This window comes from Triticum urartu, chromosome 5A (genome assembly GCF_056163025.1).
Source record: "Triticum urartu cultivar PI428250 chromosome 5A, HENAU_Tu73, whole genome shotgun sequence".
NCBI lineage: Eukaryota > Viridiplantae > Streptophyta > Magnoliopsida > Poales > Poaceae > Triticum > Triticum urartu.
The window spans coordinates 292,763,389-292,781,497 of NC_141877.1; positions in this window are offsets into that span (position 1 = coordinate 292,763,389).

Below are 18,109 nucleotides of genomic sequence, written 5' to 3' on the forward strand. Positions count from 1 at the left end.
TCGGCCGCCGGATCAATAATAGGAAAGTGGACATGACCATCATCGTGCAGGGATGGGTAGTAGTAGAAGCCTGGGTGGGTCTGCATTTGGATCTCATTATAGCGTAGCTCAACGAGGATCTCAAACACAGCAAACTGAACAGCCTGAGCGGGGGTAGAAGCGAAACTCCTAGAAGAACGGGTTTATGAACCAGATGCCGAACTACAGTGCAAGGTAACACTGCATGATACTCGTATACTGAGTCTGCTAGGCGCTCCCGGTACACCCGATACACTTGGCCGTCACCATGAGGGTAGAGGCGACACCATACACTTTGATGAAGGTACTGCGAAGTGCACGGGGACAGCTCCGACTGAGACACATACGGTACTGGAGCCATCTACACTCAAAACCATTAGTCGGTTAGAAATAATGATGGTCATCACACTTCTATTTATTATTTCCTCACACGGTATACTGAGTCAACTTCTGTTTTTTTGGGGGCCCTCTTTTTTTGGCCTTTCTTTTTTTCTGATTTTTTTATTTTTTTTTATTTCCTCACACGTGACAATGCTCTAATAATGATGACCATCACACTTCTATTTATTACAACTCAAGGATTACAACTCGATACTTAGAACAAAATATAACTCTATATGAATGCCTCCGGCGGTGTACCAGGAAGTGCAATGAATCAAGAGTGACATGTATGAAAATATTAGGAATGGTGGCTTTGCCACAAATACGATGTCAACTACATGATCATGCAAGGCAATATGACAATGATGAAGCGTGTCATGATAAACGGAACAGTGGAAAGTTGCATGGAAATATATCTCGGAATGGCTATGGAAATGCCATAATAGGCAGGTATGGTGGCTGTTTTGAGGAAGATATAAGGAGGCTTATGTGTGATAGAGCGTATCATATCACGGGGTTTAGATGCACCTTTGAAGTTTGCACCAACTCTCGAGGTGAGAAAGGGCAATGCACGGTATTGAAGAGGCTAGCAATGATGGAAGGGTGAGAGTGCGTATAATCCAAGGACTCAACATTAGTCATAAAGAACTCACATACTTATTGCAAAAATCTACAAGTCATCAAAAACCAAGCACTACGCGCATGCTCCTAGGGGTATAGATTGGTAGGAAAAGACCATCGCTCATCCTCGACCGCCACTCATAAGGAAGACAATCAAAGAACACCTCATGTTTCAAATTTGTTACACAACGGTTACCATACGTGCATGCTACGGGACTTGCAAACCTCAACACAAGTATTTCTCAAATTCACAATTACTCAACTAGCACGACTCTAATATTACCATATTCATATCTCAAAACAATCATCAAGTATCAAACTTCTCATTGTATTCAATGCACTCTATATGAAAGTTTTTATTATACCCATCTTGGATGCCCATCATATTAGGACTAGTTTCATAACCAAAGCAAATTACCATGCTGTTTAGGACTCTCAAAATAATAAAAGTGAAGCATGAGAGATCAATAATTTCTTCAAAATAAAACCACCACCGTGCTTTAAAAAGATATAAGTGAAGCACTAGAGCAAATGACAAACTACTCCGAAAGATATAAGTGAAGATCAATGAGTAGTCGAATAATTATGCAACTACATGAAGACTCTCTAATATTTAAGAATTTTAGATCTTGGTATATTATTCAAACAGCAAGAAAAACAAAATAAAATAAAATGACGCTCCAAGCAAAACACATATCATGTGGTGAATAAAAATATAGCTCCAAGTAAAGTTACCGATGAACGAAGACGAAAGAGGGGATGCCATCCGGGGCATCCCCAAGCTTAGGCTCTTGGTTGTCCTTGAATATTACCTTGGGGTGCCCTGGGCATCCCCAAGCTTAGTCTCTTGCCACTCCTTATTCCATAGTCCATCAAATCTTTACCCAAAACTTGAAAACTTCACAACACAAAACTTAACAGAAAACTCGTAAGCTCCGTTAGTATAAGAAAATAAATCACCACTTTTGGTACTATTGTGAACTCATTCTAAATTCATATTGGCGTAATATCTACCGTATTCCAACTTCTCTATGGTTCATACCCTCCGATACTACTCATAGATTCATGAAAATAAGCAAACAACACATAGAAGATAGAATCTGTCAAAAACAGAACAGTATGTAGTAATCTGTAGGTTTCAAATACTTGTCTCACTTCAAAATTCCGAAATAAATTGTTGGACTCTCCAGTAAATGCACTCTTCAGTAAAAAATGGCAGCGAATCTCGTGAACGCACTCTCCAGTAAACACACTCTCCAGTAAAAATTGTTGAACAGCCTGAGGAATTTGTCTGTTAATCATCCGCAAAAAGAATCAACTTAAACACACTCTCCAGTAAAAAATGGCAGCGAATCTCGTGAGCGCAACATTTTATTTTTTTTATAGCAAGATCGCAAAGACTTCACCCAAGTCTTCCCAAAGGTTCTACTTGGCACAAACACTAATTAAAACATAAAACCACATCTAAAAAGAGGCTAGATGAATTATTTATTACTTAACAGGAACAAAAGGCAAAGAACAAAAATAAAATTGGGTTGCCTCCCAACAAGCGCTTACGTTTAACGCCTCTAGCTAGGCATGCTAATTTCAATGATGCTCACATAAAAGATAAGAATTGAAACATAAAGAGAGCATCATGAATAATATGACTAGCACATTTAAGTCTAACCCACTTCCTATGCATAGGGATTTTGTGAGCAAACAATTTATGTGAACAATAATCAACTAGCATAGGAAAGCAAAACAAGCATAACTTCAAGATTTTAAGCGCATAGGGAGGAACCTTGATATTGTTGCAATTCCTACAAGCATATATTCCTCCCTCATAATAATTTTCAATAGCATCATGAATGAATTCAACAATATAACTATCACATAAAGCATTCTTTTCATGATCTACAAGCATAGAATTTTTATTACTCTCCACATAAGCAAATTTCTTCTCATGAATAGTAGTGGGAGCAAACTCAACAAAATAACTATCATGTGAGGCATAATCCAATTGAAAATTAAAATCAAGATGACAAGTTTCATGGTTATCATTGTTCTTTATAGCATACATGTCATCACAATAATCATCATAGATAGCAACTTTGTTCTCATAATCAATTGGAACCTCTTCCGAAATAGTGGATTCGTCACTAAGTAAAGTCATGATCTCTCCAAATCCACTTTCATAATTATCACAATAAGATTCAACACCCCCCAAAATAGTGGGATCATTACTTCCTAAAGTTGACACTCTTCCAAACCCACTTTCAACAATATAATCATCATAAATAGGAGGCATGCTATCATCATAATAAATTTGCTCATCAAAACTTGGGAGACAAAAAATATCATCTTCATCAAACATAGCTTCCCCAAGCTTGTGGCTTTGCATATCATTAGCATCATGGTTATTCAAGGAATTCCTACTAACAACATTGCAATCATGCTCATCATACAAAGATTTAGTGCCAAACATTTTATATATTTCTTCTTCTAGCACTTGAGCACAATTATCGGAATCCTTATTCTCACGAAAGACATTAAAAAGATGAAGCATATGAGGTACCCTCAATTCCATTTTTTAATTTTCTTTTATAGACTAAACTAGTGATAAAACAAGAAAGAAAAAGATTCGATTGCAAGATCTAAAGATATACCTTCAAGCGCTAACCTCCCTGGCAACGGCGCCAGAAAAGAGCTTGATGTCTACTACACAACCTTCTTCTTATAGACGTTGTTGGGCCTCCAAGTGTAGAGGTTTGTAGGACTGTAGCAAATTTCCGTCAAGTGGATGACCTAAGGTTTATCAATCCGTGAGAGGCGTAGGATGAAGATGGTCTCTTTCAAACAATCCTGCAACCAAATAACAAAGAGTCTCTTGTGTCCCCAACACACCCAATACAATGGTAAATTGTATAGGTGCACTAGTTCGGCGAAGAGATGGTGATACAAGTGCAATATGGATGGTAGATAAAGGTTTTTGTAATATGAAAATATAAAAACAACAAGGTATCAAGTGGTAAAAGTGAGCGTAAGTGGTATTGCAATGCTAAGAAACAAGGCCTAGGGTTCATACTTTCACTAGTGCAAGTTCTCTCAACAATAATAACATAATTGGATCATATAACAATCCCTCAACATGCAACAAAGAGTCACTCCAAAGTCACTAATAGCGGAGAACAAACGAAGAGATTATTGTAGGGTACGAAACCACCTCAAAGTTATCGTTTCTGATCGATCTATTCAAGGGTCTGTAGTAAAATAACACGAAGCAATTCTTTCCGTTCAATCTATCATAGAGTTCGTACTAGAATAACACCTTAAGACACAAATCAACCAAAACCCTAATATCCCCTAGATACTCCAGTGTCACCTCAAGTATCCGTGGGTATGATTATACGATATGCCTCACACAATCTCAGATTCATCTATTCAACCAACATAAAGAACTTCAAAGAGTGCCCCAAAGTTTCTACCGGAGAGTCAAGACGAAAACGTGTGCTAACCCCTATGCATAAGTTCACGAGGTCACGGAACTCGCAAGTTGATCACCAAAACATACATCAAGTGGATCACGTGAATATCCCATTGTCAGCACAGATAAGCACATGCAAGGCATACATCAAGTGTTCTCAAATCCTTAAAGATTCAACACGATAAGATAACTTCAAAGGAAAAACTCAATCCATTACAAGAGAGTAGAGGGGGAGAAACATCATAAGATCCAACTATAATAGCAAAGCTCGCGATACATCAAGATCGTGCGAATCAAGAACACGAGAGAGAGAGAGATCAAACACATAGCTACTGGTACATACCCTCAGCCCCGAGGGTGAACTACTCCCTCCTCATCATGGAGAGCGCCGGGATGATGAAGATGGCTACCAGAGAGGCATTCCCCCCCCGGCAGGGTGCCGGAATGGGTCTAGATTGGTTTTTGGTGACCAAAGAGGCTTGCGGCGGTGGAACTCCCGATCTAGGTTTCTTTCTGGAAGTTTGGGGTTATATAAGAGGTGTTGGAGTGGGGAACAAGTCAAGGGGGTCTCCGGGCTGTCTACGAGGTAGGGAGGCACGCCCGGGGGGCACCCTCGTGGGTAGCCCGGGACTCTTCTGGCCCAACTCTTTTACTCCATGGCCTTCTTCCGGTCCAAAAATAAGTTCCGTGAAGTTTCAGGTTAATTGGACTCTGTTTGGTTTTCCTTTTCTACGAAACTCAAAAACGAGGAAAAACAGAAACTGGCGCTGGGCTCTAGGTTAATAGGTTAGTCCCAAAAATCATATAAAATAGCATATAAATACATATAAAACATCCAAGGTTGATAATATAATAGCATGGAACAATAAAAAAAATTATAGATACGTTGGAGATGTATCAAGCATCCCCAAGCTTAATTCCTGCTCGTCCTCGAGTAGGTAAATGATAAAAACAGATTTTTTTGATGTGGAATGCTACCTAACATGTTTATCCATGTAATCCTCTTTATTGTAGCAAGAATATTCAGATCCATAAGATTCAAGACAAAAGTTTAATATTGACATAAAAATAATAATACTTCAAGCATACTAACTAAGCAATTATGTCTTCTCAAAATAATATGGCCAAAGAAAGCTTATCCCTACAAAATCATATAGTTTGGCTATGCTTCATTTTCGTCACACAAAAATGCTCTCATCATGCACAACCCAAGAAATTGTTTCATACTTTAGTATTCTCAAACTTTTTCAACTTTCACGCAATACATGAGCGCGAGCCATGGACATAGCACTATGGGTGGAATAGAATATGATGATGGAGGTTGTGTGGAGAAGACAAAAAAGGAGAAAGTCTCACATCGACGCGGCTAATCAACGGGCTATGGAGATGTCCATCAATTGATGTCAATGCGAGGAGTAGGGATTGCCATGCAACGGATGCACTAGAGCTATAAATGTATGAAAGCTCAAGAAAAGAAACTAAGTGGGTGTGCATCCAACTTGCTTGCTCACGAAGACCTAGGGCATTTTGAGGAAGCCCATTGTTGGAATATGCAAGCCAAGTTATATAATGAAAATTCCCACTAGTATATGAAAGTGACAAAATAAGAGACTCTCTATCATGAAGATCATGGTGCTACTTTGAAGCACAAGTGCGGAAAAAGGATAGTAGCATTGCCCCTTCTCTCTTTTTATCTCATTTTTTTGTTTTTTTGGGGGGGGGGCTTCTCTTTTTTTGGCCTTTTTTTCTCTCTCTTTTTATTTCCTCACACGGGACAATGCTCTAATAATGATGATCATCACACTTCTATTTATTTACAACTCAAGGATTACAACTCGATACTTAGAACAAAATATGACTCTATACGAATGCCTCCGACGGTGTACCGGGATGTGCAATGAATCAAGAGTGACTTGTATGAAAATATTATGAATTGTGGCTTTGCCACAAATACGATGTCAACTACATGATCATGCAAGGCAATATGACAATGATGAAGCGTGTCATAATAAACAGAACGGTGGAAAGTTGCATGGAAATATATCTCGGAATGGTTATGGAAATGCCATAATAGGTAGGTATGGTGGCTGTTTTGAGGAAGATATAAGGAGGCTTATGTGTGATAGAGCGTATCATATCACGGGGTTCGGATGCAACGGCGAAGTTTGCACCAACTCTCGAGGTGAGACAGGGCAATGCATGGTACTGAAGAGGCTAGCAATGATGGAAGGGTGAGAGTGCGTATAATCCATGGACTCAACATTAGTCATAAAGAACTCACATACTTATTGCAAAAATCTACAAGTCATCAAAAACCAAGCACTATGCGCATGCTCCTAGGGGTATAGATTGGTAGGAAAATACCATTGCTCGTCCCCGACCGCCACTCATAAGGAAGACAATCAAAGAACACCTCATGTTTCAAATTTGTTACACAACGGTTACCATACGTGCATGCTACGGGACTTGCAAACCTCAACACAAGTATTTCTCAAATTCACAATTACTCAACTAGCACGACTCTAATATTACCATCTTCATATCTCAAAACAATCATCAAGTATCAAACTTCTCATAGTATTCAATGCACTCTATATGAAAGTTTTTATTATACCCATCTTGGATGCCCATCATATTAGGACTAGTTTCATAACCAAAGCAAATTACCATGCTGTTTAGGACTCTCAAAATAATAAAAGTGAAGCATGAGAGATCAATAATTTCTTCAAAATCAAACCACCGTCGTGCTCTAAAAAGATATAAGTGAAGCACTAGAGCAAATGACAAACTACTCCGAAAGATATAAGTGAAGATCAATGAGTAGTCGAATAATTATGAAACTATGTGAAGACTCTCTAATATTTAAGAATTTCAGATCTTGGTATATTATTCAAACAGCAAGCAAAATAAAATAAAATAAAATGACGCTCCAAGCAAAACACATATCATGTGGTGAATAAAAATATAGCTCCAAGTAAAGTTACCGAGGAACGAAGACGAAAGAGGGGATGCCATCGGGGCATCCCCAAACTTAGGCTCTTGGTTGTCCTTGAATATTACCTTGGGGTGCCTTGGGCATCCCCAAGCTTAGTCTCTTGCCACTCCTTGTTCCGTAGTCCATCGAATCTTTACCCAAAACTTGAAAACTTCACAACACAAAACTTAACAAAAAACTCGTAAGCTCCGTTAGTACAAGAAAATAGATCACCACTTTTGGTACTGTTGTGAACTCATTCTAAATTCATATTGGCGTAATATCTACCGTATTCCAACTTCTCTATGGTTCATACGCTCCGATACTACTCATAGATTCATCAAAATAAGCAAACAACACATACAAGATAGAATCTGTCAAAAACAGAACAGTTTGTAGTAATCTGTAGGTTTCGAATACTTATGTCACTCCAAAAATTCTGAAATAAATTGGTGGACCTGAAAATTTTGTCTGTTAATCATCTGCAAAAATAATCAACTTAAACGCACTCTTCAGTAAAAAATGGCAGTGAATCTCGTGAGCGCAAAATTTTCTGTTTTTTACAGCAAGATCAAAGACTTCACCCAAGTCTTCCCAAAGGTTCTACTTGGCACAAACACTAATTAAAACAAAAACCACATCTAAACAGAGGCTATATGAATTATTTATTACTAAACAGGAACAAAAGGCAAAGAACAAAAATAAAATTGGGTTGCCTCCCAACAAGCGCTTACGTTTAACGCCCCTAGCTAGGCATGATGATTTCAATGATGCTCACACAAAAGATAAGAATTGAAACATAAAGAGAGCATCATGAATAATATGACTAGCACATTTAAGTCTAACCCACTTCCTATGCATAGGGATTTTGTGAGCAAACAATTTATGTGAACAATAATCAACTAGCATAGGAAAGCAAAACAAGCATAACTTCAAGATTTTAAGCGCATAGGGAGGAACCTTGATATTGTTGCAATTCCTACAAGCATATATTACTCCTTCATAATAATTTTCAGTAGCATCATGAATGAATTCAACAATATAACTATCACATAAAGCATTCTTTTCATGATCTACAAGCATAGAATTTTTATTACTCTCCACATAAGCAAATTTCTTCCCATGAATAGTAGTGGGAGGAAACTCAACAAAATAACTATCATGTGAGGCATAATCCAATTGAAAATTAAAATCAAGATGAAAAGTTTCATGGTTATCATTGTTCTTTATAGCATACATGTCATCATAATAATCATCATAGATAGCAACTTTGTTCTTACAATCAATTGAAACCTCTTCCGAAATAGTGGATTCATCACTAAATAAAGTCATGACCTCTCCAAATCCACTTTCATAATTATCACAATAAGATTCAACACCCTCCAAAATAGTGGCATCATTACTTCCTAAAGTTGACACTCTCCCAAACCCACATTCATCAATATAATCATCATAAATAAGAGGCATGCTATCATCATAATAAATTTGCTCATCAAAACTTGGGAGACAAAAAATATCATCTTCATCAAACATAGCTTCCCCAAGCTTGTGGCTTTGCATATCATTAGCATCATGGTTATTCAAGGAATTCATACTAACAGCATTGCAATCATGCTCATCATAAAAAGATTTAGTGCCAAACATTTTATATATTTCTTCTTCTAGCACTTGAGCACAATTATCGGAATCCTTATTCTCACGAAAGACATTAAAAAGATGAAGCATATGAGGTACCCTCAATTCCATTTTTTCAATTTTCTTTTATAGACTAAACTAGTGATAAAATAAGAAAGAAAAAGATTCGATTGCAAGATCTAAAGATATACCTTCAAGCGCTAACCTCCCTGGCAACGGCGCTAGAAAAGAGCTTGATGTCTACTACACAACCTTCTTCTTGTAGAAGTTGTTGGGCCTCCAAGTGTAGAGGTTTGTAGGACAGTAGCAAATTTCCGTCAAGTAGATGACCTAAGGTTTATCAATCCGTGAGAGGCGTAGGATGAAGATGGTCTCTCTCAAACAATCCTGCAACCAAATAACAAAGAGTCTCTTGTGTCCCCAACACACCCAATACAATGGTAAATTGTATAGGTGCACTAGTTTGGCGAAGAGATGGTGATACAAGTGCAATATGGATGGTAGATAAAGGTTTTGTAATCTCAAAATATAAAAACAGCAAGGTAGAAAGTGGTAAAAGTGAGCGTAAGAGGTATTGCAATGCTAAGAAACAAGGCCTAGGGTTCATACTTTCACTAGTGCAAGTTCTCTCAACAATAATAACATAATTGGATCATATAACAATCCCTCAACATGCAACGAAGAGTCACTCCAAAGTCACTAATAGCGGAGAACAAGCGAAGAGATTATTGTAGGGTACGGAACCACCTCAAAGTTATCCTTTCTGATCGATCTATTCAAGAGTTCGTAGTTAAATAACACGAAGCTATTCTTTCCGTTCAATCTATCATAGAGTTCGTACTAGAATAACACCTTAAGACACAAATCAACCAAAACCCTAATGTCACCTAGATACTCCAATGTCACCTCAAGTATCCGTGGGTATGATTATACGATATGCCTCACACAATCTCAGATTCATCTATTCAACCAACACAAAGAACTTCAAAGAGTGCCCCAAAGTTTCTACCGGAGAGTCAAGACGAAAACGTGTGCCAACCCCTATGCATAAGTTGACGAGGTCACGGAACTTGCAAGTTGATCACCAAAATATACATCAAGTGGATCACGTGAATATTCCATTGTCACCACAGATAAGCACATGCAAGACATACATCAAGTGTTCTCAAATCCTTAAAGACTCAATCTGATAAGATAACTTCAAAGAGAAAACTCAGTCCATTACAAGAGAGTAGAGGGGGAGAAACATCATAAGATCCAACTATAATAGCAAAGCTTGCGATACATCAAGATCGTGTGAATCAAGAACATGAGAGAGAGATCAAACACATAGCTACTGGTACATACCCTCAGCCCCAAGGGTGAACTACTCCCTCCTCGTCATGGAGAGCGCCGGGATGATGAAGATGGCCACCGGAGAGGGATTTCCCCCTTCGGCAGGGTGCCAGAACGGGTCTAGATTGGTTTTCGGTGGCTACAGAGGCTTGCGGCGGCGGAACTCCCAATCTAGGTTTCTTTCTGGAAGTTTGGGTTTATATAAGAGGTGTTGGAGCCGGAACAAGTCAGGCGGGTCTCCGGGCTGTCCACGAGGTAGGGAGGCGCGCCCAGGGGGTGGGCGCGCCCCCCACCCTCGTGGGCAGCCCGGGACTCTTCTGGCCCAACTCTTTGATTCCATGGCCTTCTTGTGGTCCAAAAATAAGTTCCGTGAAGTTTCAGGTCAATTGGACTCCGGTTGGTTTTCTTTTTCTGCGAAACTCAAAAACAAGGAAAAAACAGAAACTGGCACTGGGCTCTTGGTTAATAGGTTAGTCCCAAAAATCGTATAAAATAGCATATAAATGCATAAAAAACATCCAAGGTTGATAATATAATAGCATGGAACAATGAAAAATTATAGATACGTTATCTGTTGGCAAGGCGTTCCACAGCGGATTCTACTGGCCCACGACACTCAGCAATGCAACCGAGCTGGTGAAATCCTGCGAGGCTTGCCAGTTCCATGCCAAGCAAATCCACCAGCCTGCTTAGGGCCTCCAAACCATCCCACTCTCATGGTCGTTTGCGGTCTGGGGGCTGGATATCCTGGGTCCATTCCCTCGAGCGCCAGGGGGCTACCGCTACCTCTACGTCGCCATCGACAAGTTCACCAAATGGGTGGAGGTGGAAGCGGTCTGCACCATCCCAGCTGGGTCAGCAGTTAAGTTCATCAAGGGCCTAGTGACCCGGTTTGGGGTCCCTAACCGCATCATCACCGATAACGGCTCGCAGTTCACTAGCAATCCCTTCAAGACATATTGTGCTAACCTTGGAACACATATTTGCTATGCTTCAGTGGCACACCCCAGGAGCAATGGCCAAGCCAAGCGCTCCAACGTGGAGGTCTTGAGAGGCCTCAAGACCAGGACCTTCAAGAAGAAGCTCGAGGCCTACAGCAGGGGCTGGCACGACGAGCTCCATTACGTGCTGTGGTCCATCCGCACCACCGCCACCAAGCCAATAGGCGAGACCCCGTTCTTCCTCATCTATGAAGCAGAAGCGGTTCTCCCACACGAGGTCAGGCATCGCTCCGCGTGGGTCCTGGCATTTGATGAGACACAGCAGGACACCATGCGGGGGATGGACCTTGTGCTGGGGGAGGAATGCCGCCGTGAAGGCTTGCTCCAGGCGGCAAGGTACCAGCAGGCGCTGCGACGGTACCACTGTCGCAACGTCCGCTCCAGGATGCTCGAGGTAGGCGACCTCGTCCTGAGGCGGGTGCTCTCCAGGGAAGGGATGCACAATCTCTCACCCATGTGGGAGGGCCTGTTTAGGATTGCCCGTGTCTCCAGGCCTGGCACCGCGCGCCTGGAGACACAGGACGGGATCCCCATCCAGAACGCCTAGAACATCCAGCACCTCCAGAAGTTCTACCCATGAAGCAAGGCGCAGTGCCTATGAAGCTCTCCGCTCATGACACTCTCATGTAATAATGAGTGGGGCTGTACATGCCTCAGAGTCTCCAGAGTGCCGCCCTCGGGCCTTGGGGGCTCCCTCCCACGTCTTAGTGGTAGCACTTAGCTCTACGCTGGTGAGAAGACTAGATTAGGTGCCAGACGTGGCTGTTCATTTGCTTTCTGTAGTTGGCTTGCCCCCTTTTTTATGGAATTTGGAGTTCTGGCGTTTGTCGATTGCTCGGTTGAACCCTTTCTTTGCCCTACTTCCTTGCTTGGTTCTTTTTTTTGTGCCAGGGAGGGCGGCAGTTGCCCGGCGCTCTCCCTCGCGTACCTCGCGTGGGGGCTGGGTAGGTGTGTGCACTCGCCAGGCCACGAACACGCCTCGCCAAAACCCTGTCGCTCCAGAGTTTTGGCTCCCCTGACCTTCGCGAGGCACTCTCGATTGAGCTCGCGGTTGGCGCACCCTCCCTTAGGTCCGTGCCCCACGGGTACCGCGACGTGGTGCGCTGGGCCACGATCATGAGGCCTCGCGCAAGGAAGGGCAAGGCACCTGACAGACGTATTAGTAATTTCTGCAGCTCTGTGACGCCTCCCGAGGACAACGACCCCCGAGCCAGCAACAAGGAGGGCTCACCAGGTGCCAGAGGGCGTACCCTCACAAGATAGGAGACTACCCCGGGTGCATCCAGCTAAGTTACCCTTCTAAGTCTACATGGAGCACGAACGTCATAACACAACACAAGAGCAATAAACATGGCACCAAGCAGCATAAGCATTGTAGTTCATTACACGCCCCCGCGGGGCCCCATACTTGTTCTTGCAAGACAGGAGGAAAGGAAAGGACAGGTGTGATGACCCACAAGTATAGGGGATCTATCGTAGTCCTTTCGATAAGTAAGAGTGTCGAACTCAACGAGGAGCAGAAGGAAATGATAAGCAGTTTTCAGCAAGGTATTCTCTGCAAGCATTGAAATTATCGGTGACAGATAGTTTTGTGATAAGGTAATTTGTAACGGGTAACAAATAGTAAAAGTAAATAAGGTGCAGCAAGATGGCCCAATCCTTTTTGTAGCAAAGGACAAGCCTGGACAAACTCTTATATAAAGGAAAGCGCTCCCGAGGACACATGGGAATTATCGTCAAGCTAGTTTTCATCACGTTCATATGATTCGCGTTCGGTACTTTGATAATTTGATATGTGGGTGGACCAGTGCTTGGGTACTGTCCTTCCTTGGACAAGCATCCCACTTATGATTAACCCCTATTGCAAGCATCTGCAACTAGAATAGAAGTATTAAGGTAAACCTAACCATATCATGAAACATATGGATCCAAATCAGCCCCTTATGAAGCAACGCATAAACTAGCGTTTAAGCTTCTGTCACTCTAGCAACCCATCATGTACTTATTACTTCCCAATGCCTTCCTCTAGGCCCAAACAATGGTGAAGTGTCATGTAGTCGATGTTCACATGACACCACTAGAGGAAAGACAACATACATCTCATCAAATATCGAACGAATACCAAATTCACATGACTACTTATAGCAAGACTTCTCCCATGTCCTCAGGAACAAACATAACTACTCACAAATCATATTCATGTTCATAATCAGAGGGGTATTAATATGCATAATGGATCTGAACATATTATCTTCCACCAAGTAAACCAACTAGCATCAACTACAAGGAGTAATCAACACTACTAGCAACCCACGGGTACCAATCTGAGGCTTTGGGACAAAGATTGGATACAAGAGATGAACTAGGGTTTGAGATGAGATGGTGCTGGTGAAGATGTTGATGGAGATTGCCCCCCTCCCGATGATAGGATCGTTGGTGATGACGATGGTGATGATTTCCCCCTCCCGGAGGGAAGTTTCCCCGGCAAAACAGCTCCGCCGGAGCCCTAGATTGGTTCCGCCAAGGTTCTGCCTCGTGGCGGCGGAGTTTCTTCCCGAAAGCTTGCTTATGATTTGTTCCTCGATGAAAGACTCCATATAGCCAAAGATGGGCATCAGAGGGCTACCAGGGGGCCCACGAAGCAGGGGGCGCGCCCAGGGGGTAGGGCGCACCCCCCACCCTCGTGGATGGTGGGTGGCCCCCCTTTGGTACTTCTTTCGCCCAATATTTTTTATATATTCTGAAGCGTGCTCCCGTGAAGTTTCAGGAATTTTGGAGATGTGTAGAATAAGTCTCTAATATTTACTCATTTTCCAGCCCAGAATTCCAGCTGCCGACATTCCCCCTGCAACATCCCAAATTTTCAATTTGGAATGTTGTACATAGATCATCCATGCATACCATATTTTTCTGCATTTCATTTCACGAATCCTCGAAATCCTAAGCAACTCAAGGACCCTCGGAGAGAGTTGGGGATTTCCCCATTTTCATATTTGAGTTTTATCAAATATTGAAACAAGGATTTTTTTGTTTTAAATATTTTTCTCTCCAAAAATATTTCATATTAATATATATATGAGAGGAGATAATATGACTTCTCCAAAATAAATGAAATATTGGAGGAAAAATATTAAAATCAAATATATGATTTTATTTGGAGTTTATTGCTATTTTATTTGAATTAGAAAAATTGCACGTTTTTTAAAGTTGCATTTTAGGGCCAAGAAAATGTTCATCTTGTTCTAAATATTTTATTTAGACGGTGAAAATTTGTTTTGGCATTTTAAATTTTTATTTTACTTTCTAGGATTTATTTAGTTCCGGCGAAATTATTTTAAAAAAACGCAGCGCCCGACTGGGCCGAGGCCCAGCCGAGCCAGGCCGCCGACCCACCTCCCCGCGCCGCCGTTTCCCACCAGGAGACCGCGCCCGCCGCACGCCGTGGCCGACTCGGCCACGCGCCCCACCCCTTCACCAAGCCACGCTCCGTCCACCTTATAAGCCGGACCCGGGCCCCCCCCCCGTTGGATCCCCGAAGCCACCCGCCTCGTCGCTCGCCGCCTGCGCCGCCGCCACTCGTCGCCTGCGCCGCACGCCGCCGCCGCCGCTTGCTGCTGCAGCCGCACGCCGCCGCCGCCGCTTGCCGCTGCAGCCGCACGCCGCCGCCGCTGCTGCCGCACGTCGCTGCCGCCACTGCTGCCGCACGCCGCTGCCGCCACTCGCCGCTGCCGCCGCACTTCGCTGGGGAGCCGGAGGTATACGCCGCCGGCGGCGGTTTTCTCTAGAAAACCGATCCGTTTTTTAGAAACCCTAGTTCGTTTTTTAAATCGGTTCGCCGGTTTTTCTCGGTTTAGTTACTTTGCGGACGTTCGTTTTAACGAACGGCTTGCGCTCGTTAGTTACAGACAACGAACATTCGTTCGTTAGCCTGTTCGTCAGTTTTCTTTTTCCCGGATTTTCCGTGATTATTTTTCAATCGCGATTTCTGATCCGATTTTCATTTCAGTTTATCTTTTCGCTCGTTTATCGGAATCAGGCGATTCAAGCGCCTAGATCTTCGTCTCGAAACCCTCCTTCCGTTTAATCAACTTAAACAAGATTTTGGTACTGTAAAATTTGACCTTAGTCCAGATTAGTAAACGGATCTTGTTTCTTTCGCAGTTTGAGTTTTGTTGCTCCGTTTGATTTGATTCTTTTCGCAAACCAGAGTTCTTAAGTTGAACTTTCTGGTTAGATCTTCTTATTTGAGATTTACCCATGTTTTCCTTGCTTGATTGCTTATGTATGCTATTGTTTGTTTGCGATAGAACACCCAGAGTGTGAAGCGTGCTACTACGAATCCCTAGGTTTTGTGGATCATCAACAAGGCAAGTAACACTTTGATCATACCTTTTTATCACCCAGTTTTGATGCATTAGTTCCAATCCTCAAACATTGCATGGTTAGGATGTGATTAACATGTGGATTGGGAAGTAGTTGATGAGGTAGTACCTATTGCCCTGTTATATTCAAACCTTGGGAGTTACTTCTATGTATTGCTTATATTGCTATGCTATGCTCGTAGACGTGGTTTGGGTGAGTGAAATCCATGACAAATGTGAGATTGTTAATTAATGGTTCAACTTAAGGTGGCAACTTGAATACACATCTGGGTGGATTGTTTGTTGGGCACCTGGGGAATCCAGTGTTGTCCTAGAATATCCCGGAGTACCCGTGTGATAATCCTATGGTCCGCCACCCAGGCTCAAAGGGAACTGAGATATTTTCATGCTAGAAACTTCCGTGTGCAGCCACAAGCTATTATGGGCTCTAGCATAGTTGAGTAAGTTGCGTGAAGCTCCCGAAGAGGTGGATCAGCAGGTAGAGGGATGTAGGTTGGTATGGTCTGCCTGGAGTAAGGGGTTAATGCTTCTGAAAGACTATGTCTCGGTCATCTGTTTCTCAAACACAATGAAGTGCGAGAAATTCAACAGAGGAGAACGAGTCTTGTGGGGAAAAGTGCGCAAACCTCTGCAGAGTGTATAAACTAATCATGGTTAGCCGTGTCCCTGGTTATGGACATCTTGAGTATCTAGTACTTGGAGTATCATAAGTATCTCATCACTATTAAATAATATTGTTGGGTTGTTAATTACTTTAATTGGGATTGAGTTGGAGGAACCTTCTCAATGATGTTTCAACTACCATGATAGTTAAATAAAATATATTCCTTTGTTGTAGGGAAAAATTGGCTTTTCGGAAAAACCATAACCATAGAGCTTTCCACCAGCCAAATATGCATGTAGTGATAGCATTATTCTGTTCTTGCTCTACTGTGTTACTTTGCCGGCATATTCCATGTGCTGACCCGTTTTCGGGCTGCAACGTATTATGTTGCAGACTTTTCAGACGAGGAGTAAGGTTCGTTAGGTCGTTGCCGTGCAGCTCAGCTATGCCGTTGGAGTTGATGGACTCACTTTATCTTGCAAGCCTTCCGCTGTTATCGTATTAGATGGCCTTAAGCCATATTTATTGTAATAAGTTCTCTTTTGAGACATTCAATGTAATAAGTGTGTGATTGCTACTCTGTTATAAATCCTCGAGTACTGTGTGTGTCAGCATTACCGATCCAGGGATGAATCTGAAGCACAGAGACTTGACCGTTTGAGGTCGGGTCGCTACAAGATGGTATCAGAGCACACGCTGAGTGTAGGACACGACCACTAAGCTAAAGCCCTAGATCACTATTCTCTTCTCATTTCTGACTCCTCTCCATTTTCTACTCTTTAGGATGGCGGACGCAAGGAACAAGTTTGCACAACCGGATGAAGACGCCCCCTTTGGACGACACTTGAAGGAAGTCACTAGGTACCTGAACATTGGAATACCAAGCTTCACCGGGACTTACAACGCCACCTTACCAGAAGAGGAGCGATGGATGATTCAAGTTCAAGTTCCAGGAAGGACATTCACGCCAGTCACTAAGCCCATAGAGTTTTCCTTCAATGCACCAACCTGGAGTCTAGGAAAGAGTATGGCAGCTCACATCACCATGGGACACATTGGAGAAGTTTATCATAAGGAGCTTAAGGATACTATCTATCAGATTTGTGGACGCCGAGATGAGCAATGGGAGATGATCAGCACCAGGAAGGATAGATCAATTGCAGCTTTCATCCAGGAGTTAAACCAACACATTCGTCGCCAGGAGAACCAGATGTGCGCATGAATGATAGACCTGAAGAAGGCGATGACTAGAATCATGGAACTGGAGGAAGAACTTAAGGCTACACGTGAAGATTATGAGGAGGAAATTGTCGTATTAGTGGAGAAGAATGACGATCTAGAAAGGAAGCTAGGAGTATTCATGGGAGACCCCGCACCAGGAGGAGAAGACGAAGAACCCAAGGAGATTCGCCCATAGGACTACATTGTCATCGACGACACCGACACGGACCTCAACGATAGCGATGATGACTATGAAGACGAAGCTGGAGCATACATCATGGAGTCTTCAACCGAGGAATATTTTTAGTAGACCACCACATCAGTAGTAGAATTCCACCATGTATATAGTATAGTCTGAGCACTTTTGTAACGATAGTTAGATCGATTGTATGCCCTTGCTTGATTGATTGAGTGAAATGATTGTGTTTGTCTCATGTGCATATGGGTAGTGTTTTCTCATTAGACATCATT